The sequence below is a fragment of the Apodemus sylvaticus genome, chromosome 7 (genome assembly GCF_947179515.1).
Source record: "Apodemus sylvaticus chromosome 7, mApoSyl1.1, whole genome shotgun sequence".
NCBI classification, from domain to species: Eukaryota; Metazoa; Chordata; class Mammalia; order Rodentia; family Muridae; genus Apodemus; species Apodemus sylvaticus.
Genome location: NC_067478.1, coordinates 94,036,903 through 94,050,911, shown reverse-complemented (window position 1 = coordinate 94,050,911; position 14,009 = coordinate 94,036,903). Strand labels below are relative to the sequence as shown.

General features: G+C 36.6%; 1 pseudogene; it reads left to right on the top strand.

Moving 5' to 3' along the window:
• Window positions 1-7,433: 7,433 nt before the first annotated feature.
• On the top strand, window positions 7,434-8,378 carry LOC127690084 (olfactory receptor 145-like; annotated as a pseudogene).
• Window positions 8,379-14,009: the final 5,631 nt, after the last annotated feature.

The following is a 14,009-nucleotide window of genomic DNA, read 5'->3' as shown; positions in this document are numbered from 1 at the left end:
AAGCTTAGACTTTTCAGGACATGAGGGGAATGCCAGGACATCGAAGCAGGAGTGGGTGGTTTGTTGAGCAGGGGCAGAGGGATGGGTTAGGGGATTTTCAGGGGGAGGGGAATCCAGGAAAGGGGACAACATTTGAAATGTCAATAAAGATTATATCTAATAAAAAATGTTAGCATCCAAAAAAAAAAAAACCCAAATAGACTAAGGTCTATCAAGGGATTGTTTCATTAGCTGAAGTAGTTTTACAATAAAGTAGGATATCAGAACAATTATTAGAAATAATTAGGCTGTACTAACACTGAAAACAAAACAAACTAAATTGGCCAATCTTCTCTGGAAAAAAAAACACTCTAAAATAAAAACCAAATAAAACCAAAACAAGACACCCCAAAACAAACAAACAACCAGAGAAAGAACAAGAACAACAATAAAGTCATCATTCACAAAGAGACTTAAAATGAGGCAAGAAATTAATTGTCATTCTTATTTTCAGATTGCTCCTGGCTAATAATTACGTTGTCTGCTATTTCAAGACACCTAGCACTTCTGACTCTCATGATTACTGTTAATCGTTGAGTCATTAATGCCTTAAGCAGATAAGTAAATTCCCATATGGGTGCATTAACACTATGGTTATTAAATGCCAATATGTACAGGTACCTAATGTGGATTCAAGAATTTGATTCAAGATATAACTAAGGGGGGATGTGATAGCTGAAATTGTGCTTTAATTTCAAATTACTATGATGATAAGATCTGGGAAAGAAAACTGCCTCTAGCCTGAAAGCCCCACTGGCCCAAGAACAGATGGAGTATTAAGGGCCATTCTGGTCTTGTGTAACTTAAGGAAGCTCTTATCACAATAATCGTCACAGTATAAACTGTTGGTTCATTTTCTGTGACCACAGCTGTTCTGGCACTCTATTGTTCCCTGCACTCCTGGTTGTACCAACCTGTTCAGTCGCTGGAGAGGAGATTGAGGCCTCACCTCTATACATAAGTGTCAAGTCACTCCCTGCAGAGCAGTTTTCCCCGAGCTGGATCTGGGTGCAGTCAACTGTGGCACTGCCTAGCTCTTGGGTGCAGGTGGGGCCCTGGAGGACCCTGTCCCAGCTGTTTGGCACTCTGGTGTTTTCTGTGTTCCTGGCTGTACCAGCCCACTCAGTCGCTAGCAGTTTCTTTTTTAAATATTATGTCATTTTTACTGGATTTTTATATATCCAGTACTTATATAGGAAATATTATATGCAGTAAAAATTGGAATCATATTGAATAAATAAAAAATATATACAAAGAGTAATGGTGGTTATTATCTATCCAGTTAGTATGTGCTAGACAGGGTAAATATTGATTTAAGGACTTCTAAAAATATCTCCCTTAGACCCATCATGCTACTGTTATTGTTTTATTTTACAATAAGGAAACTTGAGACATAGAGGAGTTTATGTACATGTTAAATGACATATACAGCTGCTAAGTGGCAGATAAGAGATTTGAAGAGGAGATAACGAATACATTTTGTTCCATAGACCATCTACATAGCTACAATATATACTAAATGGAGGTAGTGAAATATACATTAAGAATGTGCTAACATTTTATATTAAAAGATTTTAGTTCCAAGTTTGTAATGGAGTTGTGTGACTTATTTAAATGCAGATTTATTTTTATGGTGATTTAAGCATTTATTAGATTAGATCTGTCAAATTTTCTTATACCCTGCAATTATGACAACACATCATCAAATTGATATTTTTCATGAGTAAAATTGAAATGATACTTTTCTTCCAATATATGAATTGAATCTGTGATTAGTTTTAGTGTTCACTTTGTTCTTTGTTAGTTAACACTGCCATAATAATGTCTAACTCATTTCCCCTGTCTCATAAATATTTTTATTCAAAAACAAATGATGCTTACTTATGGATTTTTGAATCACATCTGGGTTTAAGGCTTATAGATGAAGTGCATGCCTGTTGTTGTTTATAAGTTTGATTCATAAGACCATAAATACTACTTCCCTCCCTATATTCCTTCTTTCTTCCCTATATATCACTATCTCCTTTCTTTATGGAATCTCTGTCACAAAGAAATGGAATAATTATATGTTCTAACATTTTAAAAAATAAGCTTGCATATTATGAAACCTATGTAAATTTTAAAGGTAGTAGAAATAATAATTCAAAAGTTTATATCATGATCATTATATAATTGATGAGGAAATGGAAAGAAAGAAAAATGCATTGCAAAGTAACAGCACAAATTTAGTGATAGAACTGGGTTATCATATGGTAATTCTATTTCTATTACCTTTAGAAACCTCTATACTGATTTTTTATTATATATTTTTATTTTCTATATTCATTGTTTACATTCCAAATGATTTCCCCTTTCCCAGTTCCCCCCTCCCTTTATGTCCCATAAACCTTCTTCTCTCCACCCATTCTCCAATCACCTCTCTCCTTTTTCCCTGTCCTGGTACTCCCCTCCAATGCTAGATCAAGCCTTTCCAGGATCAGGACCCTCTCCATACTTCTTCATGGGTGTCCTTTGTTATGCTAATTGTGCCTTGGGTATTTCAGAGCTTCTGGGCTAATTAATATCCACTTATCATAGATTGCATTCCATGTGTATTCTTTTGTGATTGGGTTACCTCACTTAGGATGATATTTTCCAGATTCAATCATTTGCCTAAAAAATTCATTGTTTTTAATTGATGAGTAGTATTCCATTGTGTAAATATACCACATTTTCTGTATCCATTTCTCCATTGAGGGGCATCTGGGTTCTTTCCAGCTTCTGGCTATTATCAATAAGGCTGCTATGTACATAACGGAGCATGTGTCTTTATTGCATGCTGGGGAATCCTTTGGGTATATGCCCAGGAGAGGTATAGCAGGGTCCTCTGGAAGTGACATGTCCAGTTTTCTGAGGAACCTCTAGACTGATTTCCAAAGTGGTTGTACCATCTTACAACTCCACCAGCAGTGGAGGAGTGTTCCTCTTTCTCCACATCCTCACTAACACCTTCTGTCTCCTGAGTTTTTAACCTTAGTCATACTGACTGGTGTGAGGTGAAATCTCAGGGTTGTTTTGCTTTGCATTTCCCTAATAACTAATGATGTTGGGGTACAGATCTAAGCAAAGAATTTTCACCTGAAGAAATTTGGATGGCCAAGAAGCACCTTAAGAAATGCTCTAAACTGATTTTTGTGGTATCTGGAAGGGTTTACTTTCCCAGCAGCAGTATAAAACAATTCCTTTAAATCCATATCTCTTCAGCATTGATGTTACCTGTTTGTTTGGTGGCTGCCATTTAGAATAAAGTGAGATGGAATCTCACTGTAGTGTATATGTGTTTTTCTTTCATGATTACTGATTTTGGACATTTAAAACTATTATTACTTTGTTATTTGTCAGTTGTACATTGTATTAGTCTTATCATTGATTGTTTTGTTTAGTTTCAGGTTTTTGTTTGTTCATTTTATTCTGTTCTGCTAGCTGTATTTTCACTCTAATTATTGCTTCTTTCTAGTTGCAGAAGCTTTTTTAATACCATGAAAATCTATTTTTCTATTATACAGTGAGCTGCTTGTACCTTATTAGAAACACTTGCCGATAACTATCTTATGTCTTAAACTATTTTCTCCATAGTTTCTTCTAAGACTTTCTGTCTTTGATGCAGTTAAAATTGATTTTAGTACAGATGAGATATTGGTATCTGGGTTCATTCTTTACATGGTTGATATGCAATTTGGTTAGCACTGTTGAACAGGCTATCTTTTCTACAATGTACAGTTTTGGCAAAGCTGATAGTGTTAGTGGGGCTAAGAACCTGTGATTTGATTGGTCTTAAGTCCATATAGATAAGACACTATTATTTTCTGCTAAATGTGCACGTATAAAAATGATTCTTTTAAATTAATTAATTAATTAATTCATTAATTCATTCATTCATTTTTTTACACTCTATATTTTACCCACCCTCCAACTGTTACACTTCCTATACCTACTCCTTATCCCCTGTCTCCATTCAGATGTCCCCACCGCCCAACCCATCTGACCTCTAAACTTCCTGGGGCCTCCATTTTCTCGAGGGTTAGGTGCATCATCTCTGAATGAACATAGATCCGGCAGTTTTCTACTCTTTGTGTGTTTGGGGCTTCATATCAGCTGGTGCATGATGTCGGTTTGGTGGTACAGTGTTTGAGAGATCTTGGAGGTCCAGATTAATTGAGACTGTTGGTACTCCTACAGGATTGCCCTTCTCCTCAGCTTCTTCCAGGCTTCCTTAATTCAACAACAGGGGTCAGCTGCTTCTGTCCATTGGTTGGGTGCAAATATCTGCATCTGACTCTTTCAGCTGCTTGTTGGGTCTTCTGGAGTACATGATAGATCCCTTTTTATGAGGGCTCCATAGTCTCAGCAATAGTGTCAGGCCTTGGGACCTCCCCTTGAGCTGGATCCCACTTTGGGACTGTTGCTGGATCTTGTTTTCCTCAGGCTCCTCTCCATTTCTATTTCTGTAATTCTTTTAGACAGGAACAATTATAGGTCAGAGCTGTGACTGTGCTGGCCCCTCTCTCCCTCATTTGATGCCCTGTCTTCTTGCTGGTGGTGGGCTCTGTAAATTTCCTCTCCCTACTGTTGGGTATTTCATCTAAGGTTCCTCCCTTTGAGTCCTGAGAGTCTCTTACCTCCCAGATCTCTGGTGCATTCTGGAGGGTCCCTCCAACTTCCTATCTTCCAAGGTTACCTGTTTCCATTCTTTCTGCTGGCCTTCAGGGTTTCAGTCCTTTTCCCTCATCCAACATCAGATCAGGTTGCCCTCTCCCCACCTCTGCCCTCCTCCCATCCACTTTCCTTCTTAGGTCCCTCCCGTTCTCCCCACTTGTGATTGCTTTCTTCTCTCTCTCGAGTGGGACTGAGATGTCCTCACTTGGGCTTTTTAGCTTGTTGACATTTTTGTGGACTGTATCTTATGTATTCTGTACTTTTTTAGTTTCAATTTTTGGTTAGCATCCATTTATTAGTGGGTACATACTAATTAATTATTACTGTACCCATAGTTCAGTGCATCTACCAACCCATATCAGTGAGCTTCTTAAAGTAGATTTTAATCTATATAGATACTGTCTTCTGATTAACCTGCTGAGAAAACAGACTCTCGGTTACTCAACAATATGCTCATATAATACCTCTCCCCTCAGGTTCAGGTGCAAAGGACCAGCTGTTGCTTGGAGAGAGTCTACTGAAAGGGATTTTTAGGACTGGTGTAAAAACATTATTGCAAGTCAACTGTGGGTCTAGACTGGTGGCCTAGGTTCTGCTGAGATGGCTTTCCTGACTGTTTTTCTCTGTATTTTGCTCTGCTCTACACAGCTTGTTCTTGCTGTTTTAAAAGATCTCTGTTTGAGACAGATCTCTTTGCTACAAAAACTTGTAAAAGCTGTCTGTATAACTCATGGGTTTTCTCACCATCGTCAGAAAATCTGATAAAAATTTTTCTTGGATCTTCTGACCAAATCAGAAATCCTGTTAGAAAAATTATAAGTGTAATTCTTGTGTTTTCTAATTAAAATTGGAAAGTTGGAAACATTCTACAAGGCCTATTAAAAATTCTAAAAGAACTATGTTTTCTCTCCATGAATTTTCTGTCCAAAGTCAAAAATCCTGTTAGAAAAAAATTCTTGAAGAGCTGTATTTGCTCTCCAGAGATCTGACAGCTCAGCTTTTGCTAGAGAAAAACTCGAAAGAAAAACTATTTTCTCTCTCTGCCAGCTCATCTCATGTAGACCAAAAGCCTTTTTCTTTTAATTTGCTTATAAATTCAGTTATTAACTCTAGTTTCCTTTGGATTATCCTATGAATGAACATCTTGGGAACCCTGACCCCAATTCTTAGGAGAGAGCAAGCACACATTTCCTTTTAACATTGCAAAACAAAACTAACCAACAAAAATCCATATATGTAGGATCTGAAAAAAAGTTTGTCCTATGGGGTACATTTCAAGTTTACCCTAAGGGATTTTTGGTCCCTTAGTTATTTTGTAGACTCAGGAATAAATGAGATTCATTTGAGCAGTTGTTTTTATTTATTTTTATCTTGAGTAGAAAAATCTACAATTAGAGGACTTCTTGGCTTTTTTTTTTTTCATTCTTTTATTATACTTGTACTTTTCTGTAGACTTTACCAATTCGGTGCTTTGTTATTTAGACAAATGACCTGTGGTTCTTCTTATGTTCTGACATTCGTTTCTGAATTTATTTAGTCATTTTGATATGTTCCCCTACTTCAGACTTGCACTTTCATGCCCATTTGTTTAAGATCAAATGTAAAAATTTGACCAACATAAACATAGACATAGACACATGCATGCAGGTAATGCTGAGGGGACAAAGTGGATTAAAAACTGGAAAAGAAAATTAATTGGGGGAAGGAATCGTGGTAGAAGAATAGAAGAAGAACTGGAAAGGAAGACATCAGGGATGAATTTCATCAAAACACATTGTATAAGTGTATACAATTTTTAAACTCTAAAACAAAACAAAATTGTGCACCTCTAAATGAGGAATTTTCATTACTATTATATTAATTTTAAATACATAACAACAAAGCCTGATCTCTTGGGAGAAATACCTAGGAAACATAAGTCTTTATATTTTTAATCAGGTCCCTAAGGTTACAACTTATAAAACCCTCTTGGGTCATTGCCAGGTGGCTCTTGTGACATCAATAAAATGCTATTTACCAACCTGTGTAATGAAAAAGGCATTGTAAAAAAAGCCTCCAGCAAAAAAATCATGATCCAGTATTCATGGCTTCAGAAAACCTGGAACAATGAGGGCTTGGGACTCTATAGTCAAAAATTAATTTTCCCAATCACTAAAAAGCTAAACCTGATAATAATAACAATAACAATAGAACATAATTTCTTTCCTGGGCTCAACACCTTTACAGTACATCCATGTCATTTGTACTTGTCCTTCTGTGAGTATATAGAAGGGCCAGTGAATTTGTTTGTGCTGTTCCCAAGTACAAAGGTAAGTGTTGAATTGGATGCATAATTTTCTTTCCCCCAAACTAACACTGAGGACCCAGTGAGTCTTTGATGTTCCTTGTCCCTTCTCTTTTGACATTACCACTGAGCCTGAAGTAGGAGGTGGATTGTCAAAGTAGATGTAAAACTGAGATCCTTACTAAGATGATAATGGTCATTGTTTCACTGAATATTATTCCTAAAGACACGCCTTACATAAATATTTATAGTTATTTTTGTACATTAACTCTGATGAAATGTAGAGGAATAAAACACACAAAGAAATATGAGCTTTACTTTATCATCTTATTTTGGCTCTTAGTCTCACTTTAGTGTGGTAGATTGAAGGTGCTTGAGATTTCATTTTAATGAAATTTTTACCGTTCTTACAGATATGACCTAGGGAAGAATGGCTTTAAGAAATGTCTCTTCAGTGAAAGAGTTTATCCTGCTGGGCTTGACACAAGAGCCTGAGCTCCAGCTGCCTCTCTTCTTCCTCTTCTTGGAAATCTATATGTTCTCTGTGGTGGGGAACCTGGGCTTGATTGTTGTGATTGTTTTGAATCCTCACCTGCATACCCCCATGTACTACTTCCTTTTGAACCTTTCCTTCATTGATTTCTGCTACTCCTCTGTCATAACCCCCAGAATGCTGGTGGGTTTTGTGAAGCAGAACATCATCTCTCATGCTGAGTGTATGACTCAGCTCTTTTTCTTCTGCTTCTTTGTTATTGATGAATGCTACATTTTGACAGCAATGGCCTTTGACAGATATGCTGCCATCTGTAAGCCCCTGCTTTACCAGGTCACTATGTCCCATCAGGTCTGCCTCTGGATGACAGTGGGGGTGTATGTTATGGGACTTGTGGGTGCTATGGCACATACTGGTAGTATTTTGAGCTTGACCTTCTGTGATGACAACATCATCAATCACTACATGTGTGATATACCTCCTCTACAGAAGCTCTCCTGTACAAGCACCTCCATCAATGAGTTGGTGGTTTTTACTGTTGTGGGTGTCAACATAATAATACCTAGCCTGACTCTCTTTGTTTCTTATACCTTGATCCTTTCCAATATTCTCAGAATCCATTCTTCAGATGGTAGGTCAAAAGCCTTCAGTACATGTGGCTCTCATGTAATATCAGTATCTATTTACATTGGGGCTGCATTGTTCACGTATTTTAAGCCTTCTAATGCATCTATGGATGGAGATAAAGTATCTACAATTTTTTATACGATTCTGTGCCCAATGTTGAATCCTTTTATCTATTGTATAAGGAATAAGGATGTTCACGTTGCACTAAGAAAAACTTTGAAGAAAAGAATTTTTGCATAAGTAGAATTTATATTTGTTATGGAAGAATATTAGTGTATATGATGCTTCCAACTAGAGAACAGACTGAAGAAGTAGATCCTTGTAAGACCATTCATGAGCACTGAATTTGACCCACAATTTTGAAAACTTCAATGGCTACAATTTAAAAATAGCACAAAAACACTACAAAAACAAAGAACACTTAAGTGAGAATATTGAGGATTTAATAGTACTCATTATGTGTAATTAAGTTAATATTGAGAAAATTTCAGAAGATTGTGAAGAAAAGTAACCCACTATCTTTTTAGAGTAAAAAATTTAATTTATTTTGTAATTTTCAAAATTGTATGTATTTTTGTTTGTACTGAAAACTGATAAAAGACTTTTGTGCAGTCAAATTTCAGTATATTACATCCAGCTGTAGATATAAAAAAGATTGAAGCACAGAACACTGGGTGATATCATACACAGAAAAAGAAAGGTTTTTCAAATGTACATTTTTTTATAGTTTATTTGAAAGAGTTCATATTCAAGTCTTTTGCATGCTAGGCAAGTCCTTTACCAATGAGGTACATCTTAAGCACAAGTATATGACCTTTGAATAGAATACATCTAGGAGTCTTATTTTCCTATGCCACTGGGTGACTGATTTCTTTGTCCTTAAAGACAATATCTCTTTTATTATCATAATAACTTCATATAATATTGGTAGTCTAGTTTATTTTGAAAGTTCTTTTGTTTCTCAAAAGGCTGAAATAAGGAGGAAAATGCCTTCTGAAATGTGGTCTTTTTTTTCTATAATCTTATAGCAGTTTGATAAGGAGGGGTTGTTGAGTCTGTTGTGATTCCAATGTGCTTAAACTGAGAATAAAACAATTATTCATGGTAAAGGAAAACTATATTAGGTGTTTCCTTCATGAATGTGAGGGCATTTGTGTATAAGTACTTGTTATATCTCCACTGGAAATAATTTGACTGAGTAAGTTTACTAGATATCAGTAGAGAAATTTTGTTTTTAACTAAAACAAGTCATATATTAATTTATTAGCTCTACTTTCTTTACCTTCAATAATTTCACTTCTACTCCAACCCAGAGAAGTACAAATAATGATGCAGTTTATTGAGGTAGTAAATGTAAATTTAAAATACATCCCATTGTAGAAAATCAATATTTGTAGACTTTGCTCAAACAATAAAAATACAGCTAGTCATTATGTAGAGAGGGAGCCCAAATTGTAGGTCTTCATTAGTTCCTTCTCTTAGGAGTTTGGGGAATCCCATGAGTGGTCATAGGACTTAGAGGGGATAGAGGATACTAAGAAAACATGGCACACTGAATCAACTAAGCAGGGCATGTACAAGCTCACAGAAACTTAAGTTGCAAACATGTGGCCTGCACGTGGCACCAGGTCCTCTGTATATATGTTACAAAGGTTAAGCTTGGTGTTTTGAGGGTCTCATAAGTCTAGTAGTAGGTGTGTCTTGACTTTTTTGCCTGCCCTTAGGACTCTTTCATTTATGTTGATATGCTTTTCCCAGTTTTGGTGTGAGAGATTTAAAAAAATTAAAAATTACAGCTCTGACAATAGGTGAAGAGGCTTATGATCTCAGTGGGCTACAGACAAGTAAGATGTTAAAGAATAATTTGTGTATCTGTGAGTTTGTATTAGGAAAATTATATGCAATGTCTTGAGCAAATGTAATTTTATGGCAAATGACTCTATTATTATCTTTTGTTGGCTGGTAGGAATATTTGTCTGAATAGGTGGCAGGTTACCTTTAATAATTTAATAATAATGGACAGCGTTCTCCGCTGTACATTTAAGCCGAGGGACAAGGCAAGCTTAGTGTCAGATGTGGGAGCAATCTTTCTGGCGTTTGGGATGGTTACAGGAAAGAATGAATGCCATTGAATGCAGGAGGAGCAGGAATGGAAGAAGGAGGAAGATGAGGAGTAGGAAGAGGAAGAGGAAGAGGAGGAAGTGGAGGAAGAGCAAGAGGAAGAGGAAGAGGAAGAAGAGGAAGAGAAGGAAGAGACATATAAGTATGAGCAATAATAAACGAGGCTGAGGTTGAATTGGGGATTTGTGAGAGAAAGGATGAATGCCAATAAGCACAATAAAATCCAAAAGATATCAGTCATACAATTAACTTTCTTTTCCTTCTTTCTCCATATTCTGAAGCTCAGAGGATATTCATATTCAAGCAGTCTGTAATGCAATTCATTAACCAAAATTTAAATAATAAATATTTGTTTGTCCTGCAGAAGGGATGATTTTTGTTGGTAATGATGCAGATGTAAAATTGGTCAGCAATGGGTAGGCATCAGTAAATGCTGCAACACAAATTGCGTGTAATCTCTTAACCTTGTGTTACTTCTTTTTCTGTAGTCAACTTCCTCTTTAGTGGGAAGATCAGGAGAACTGGTTTGTTTTTGAGTCTGTATTCTATAAGTTTTCAGTCTTTTTTTCTCTTAATCTTAACTTCTGCATGACTAATAAAACTGCTGTGGTACACAGCAAATAAATAATATACACCTAAAAATACTATGTTCTTATTGAAGGCCAGTTTCCATACCATAGGGTAAATTTAGTACAGAGTGAGTGTGGTTTTGATGATTGGGGTTGGTTCTGATGGAAATGGATAACAGGCCCTGCTGGTAGTGGCAGGCAATTATATAGAGAAAGGCAGGAGGGAAAACTTATTGCATGAGACTTTAAGGTCTACTGATAGTAGCAGGTGTCTGGAACAAAGAAAAGAAAAGAGGCCTATGATAGTGCCAAGCAAATTATGATACTATTGATAGTATCTAGCAGAAGCTGCCACTGAAAGTGACCAGCTATTAGAGGTAAAGAATATGGGAGAAAACAAAATCAAGCACACACACACACACACACACACACACACACACAAACTTAATGGGTTCCAGTGTTAGAGGCCAGCAAATAGAGAAATGAAAATGGGAGAAAAAGGTCAAGCACACACACTGGATTAAGCAGGCTTCCACAAGCAAGGTCCAATAAGGAATTTCCAAGAACTTTATAAATACACAAGCACACACACACACACACACACACACATGCACTTACTTATGTACACATATAATACATTCATGCATTCACACATTTAAGTGCAAAGCTCTATTGAGCAATCCCTAACCATTTTAAATACAAATATTTGTTGGCTAGGGCAAGCTATTGAGCAAGCTTTAACCAACTTATGTACATATATATTATCTTAGGTGGCGGAAAGAGGAAAGCTCTAATGAAAAGCTGTAATAACTTAATTTTTTTTCTTTTAGCCTTTTTATACCCTTTAAGATAAAGTTCTTTATTTAAGAGGAAGAATTACTTCTTCTTACTCCAAAACAGAATCTTGCACAAGAGAGAGTTACAACAGGTTTGTTGACTATAAGTACAGAGCAATACTTTTATCTATCTTTCATTCCATAAGCTCATTTTAAGTTCAAAGGAATAGTTTTATCTATGCTTATAACAAATGAAAGCCCAATGAACTTCTTTTCTATCTCATTCAAATTTACTATTCATGAGGACCTGACACATTTTATTCTTGATTCTAACTTTGTTATGTCTTTCTGCAAGTTAACTTAAACCATTCCCTTAAACTTTCTATCAATTACCCTAACTTCCTAAAACTATTTAAATCAAAGCAAGAATTTTGTAAAATCATTAAGTCATCTACACAATATTATTTCATAAGAGTTCATCATCATGTTGACATGCAACAAACTTTCCCCGAAAGAGTGTTCAATACCAAGGAATCAATAATAATAGACTATAGGCAGAAAGTGTCTTTCTTTGCCCAATCACATCATGCCAGAAAAATGAAAAATATAGCACTGACAAACTTGACAAGGCACATCAACAGTAAGAACTGATACTGGGATGAAGCGCCTGAAGCTGTGTCTTTCCAAGGTACAGCCGTTGCATCCATTCAAAATGGGCCATCTACGGAAAGATCACTTGCACACTGCAGCTTTTTCTCATGGCATTTTTGCCACAGTCTGTGTTTTAAGTATATCCAAGGAATCTTAACTTTCCTGAAGTCAGAATGCATTTATTATGCAATAGCTTCTCACTGCTTATTTTTATTTTGTTTTGCATTGAGACAGAATTTATGTAGTGTAGTCCATGGTGACCATGAAATTATCATCCTCTGGCGGAGAAGCATCTTAAAAAATGCTCAACTTCATTAGTCATTAGGGAAATGCAAATCAAAACAACCCTAAGATTTCATCTTACACCAGTCAGAATGGCTAAGATTAAAAATTCAGGAGACAGCAGGTGTTGGAGAGGGTATGGAGAAAGAGGAACACTCCTCCACTGCTGGTGGGGTTGCAAATTGGTACAACCACTCTGGAAAGCAGTCTGGCGGTTCCTCCGAAAACTGGGCACCTCACTTCCAGAAGATCCTGCTATACCACTCCTGGGCATATACCCAGAGGATTCCCCACCATGTAATAAGGATACATGCTCTACTATGTTCATAGCAGCCCTATTTATAATTGCCAGATGCTGGAAAGAACCCAGGTATCCCTCAACAGAAGAGTGGATGCAAAAAATATGGTATATCTACACAATGGAGTACTATTCAGCATTAGAAACAATGAATTCATGAAATTCTTAGGCAAATGGATGGAGCTAGAGAACATCATACTAAGTGAGGTAACCCAGACTCAAAAGGTGAATCATGGTATGCACTCACTAATAAGTGGTTATTAACCTAGAAAACTGGAATACCCAAAACATAATCCACACATCAAATGAGATACAAGAAGAAAGCAGGAGTGGTCCCTGGTTCTGGAAAGACTCAGTGAAACAGTATTTGGCAAAACCAGAACGGGGAACTGGGAAGGGGTGGGAGGGAGGACAGGGGAAGAGAAGGGGGCTTACGGGACTTTCGGGGAGTGGGGGGGGGGCTAGAAAAGGGGAAATCATTTGAAATGTAAATAAATTATATCGAATAAAAAAAAAAGAAATTATCATCCTCTTGACTTTCTTTCTTCTTTGAGTATTGAGGAATCATTGAGTATAGGCACATCATTGCTTCTGGCCTAACAACTTCCTAGTGTTGATGTTGGCCTGCCAGCATAGCTGCCTTGCTAACTCCTATATAAGGAACTGATTATAGATATTTTTGTTGCTGTCTTTGAGGTTAATTTGGGAGGATTTGTCGAAACAAACCTGAGATGTTAACTTAGGGCCATTTAAGATTCACATATAGCTTTGAAAAATATATTTAATTTTAAAATTGTTAAGTCAGTTCAATTTACTAGTTTACTAACATATTCATTGCAAAGCAGTAATGTCTAAGAAGTCTATATAACAACAAGTTTTAGAAGCTAGGTCATTATTTCCTAGACTCATGCCCAGAATGGTGTTCACAGGAGTTTGGTCTGCTACTCCTTGTATTTAAATGCTAAATACTGGCTTCCAATATCTGGTTGCCTCTAAGTGCAGATCTTTACATACTCCAATGATCTTATGTAAACATTTGTCTGAATTCAAAACTATTAGTTACATATAAATAACAATAGCCAATCACTAGGGGGCAGAGAGAGAGGTACAATCTGATTTACTATCCTGGAGGGTTGCAAGTAGGCAGCACAAGAAAGATGGGGAGGAGAAAGAG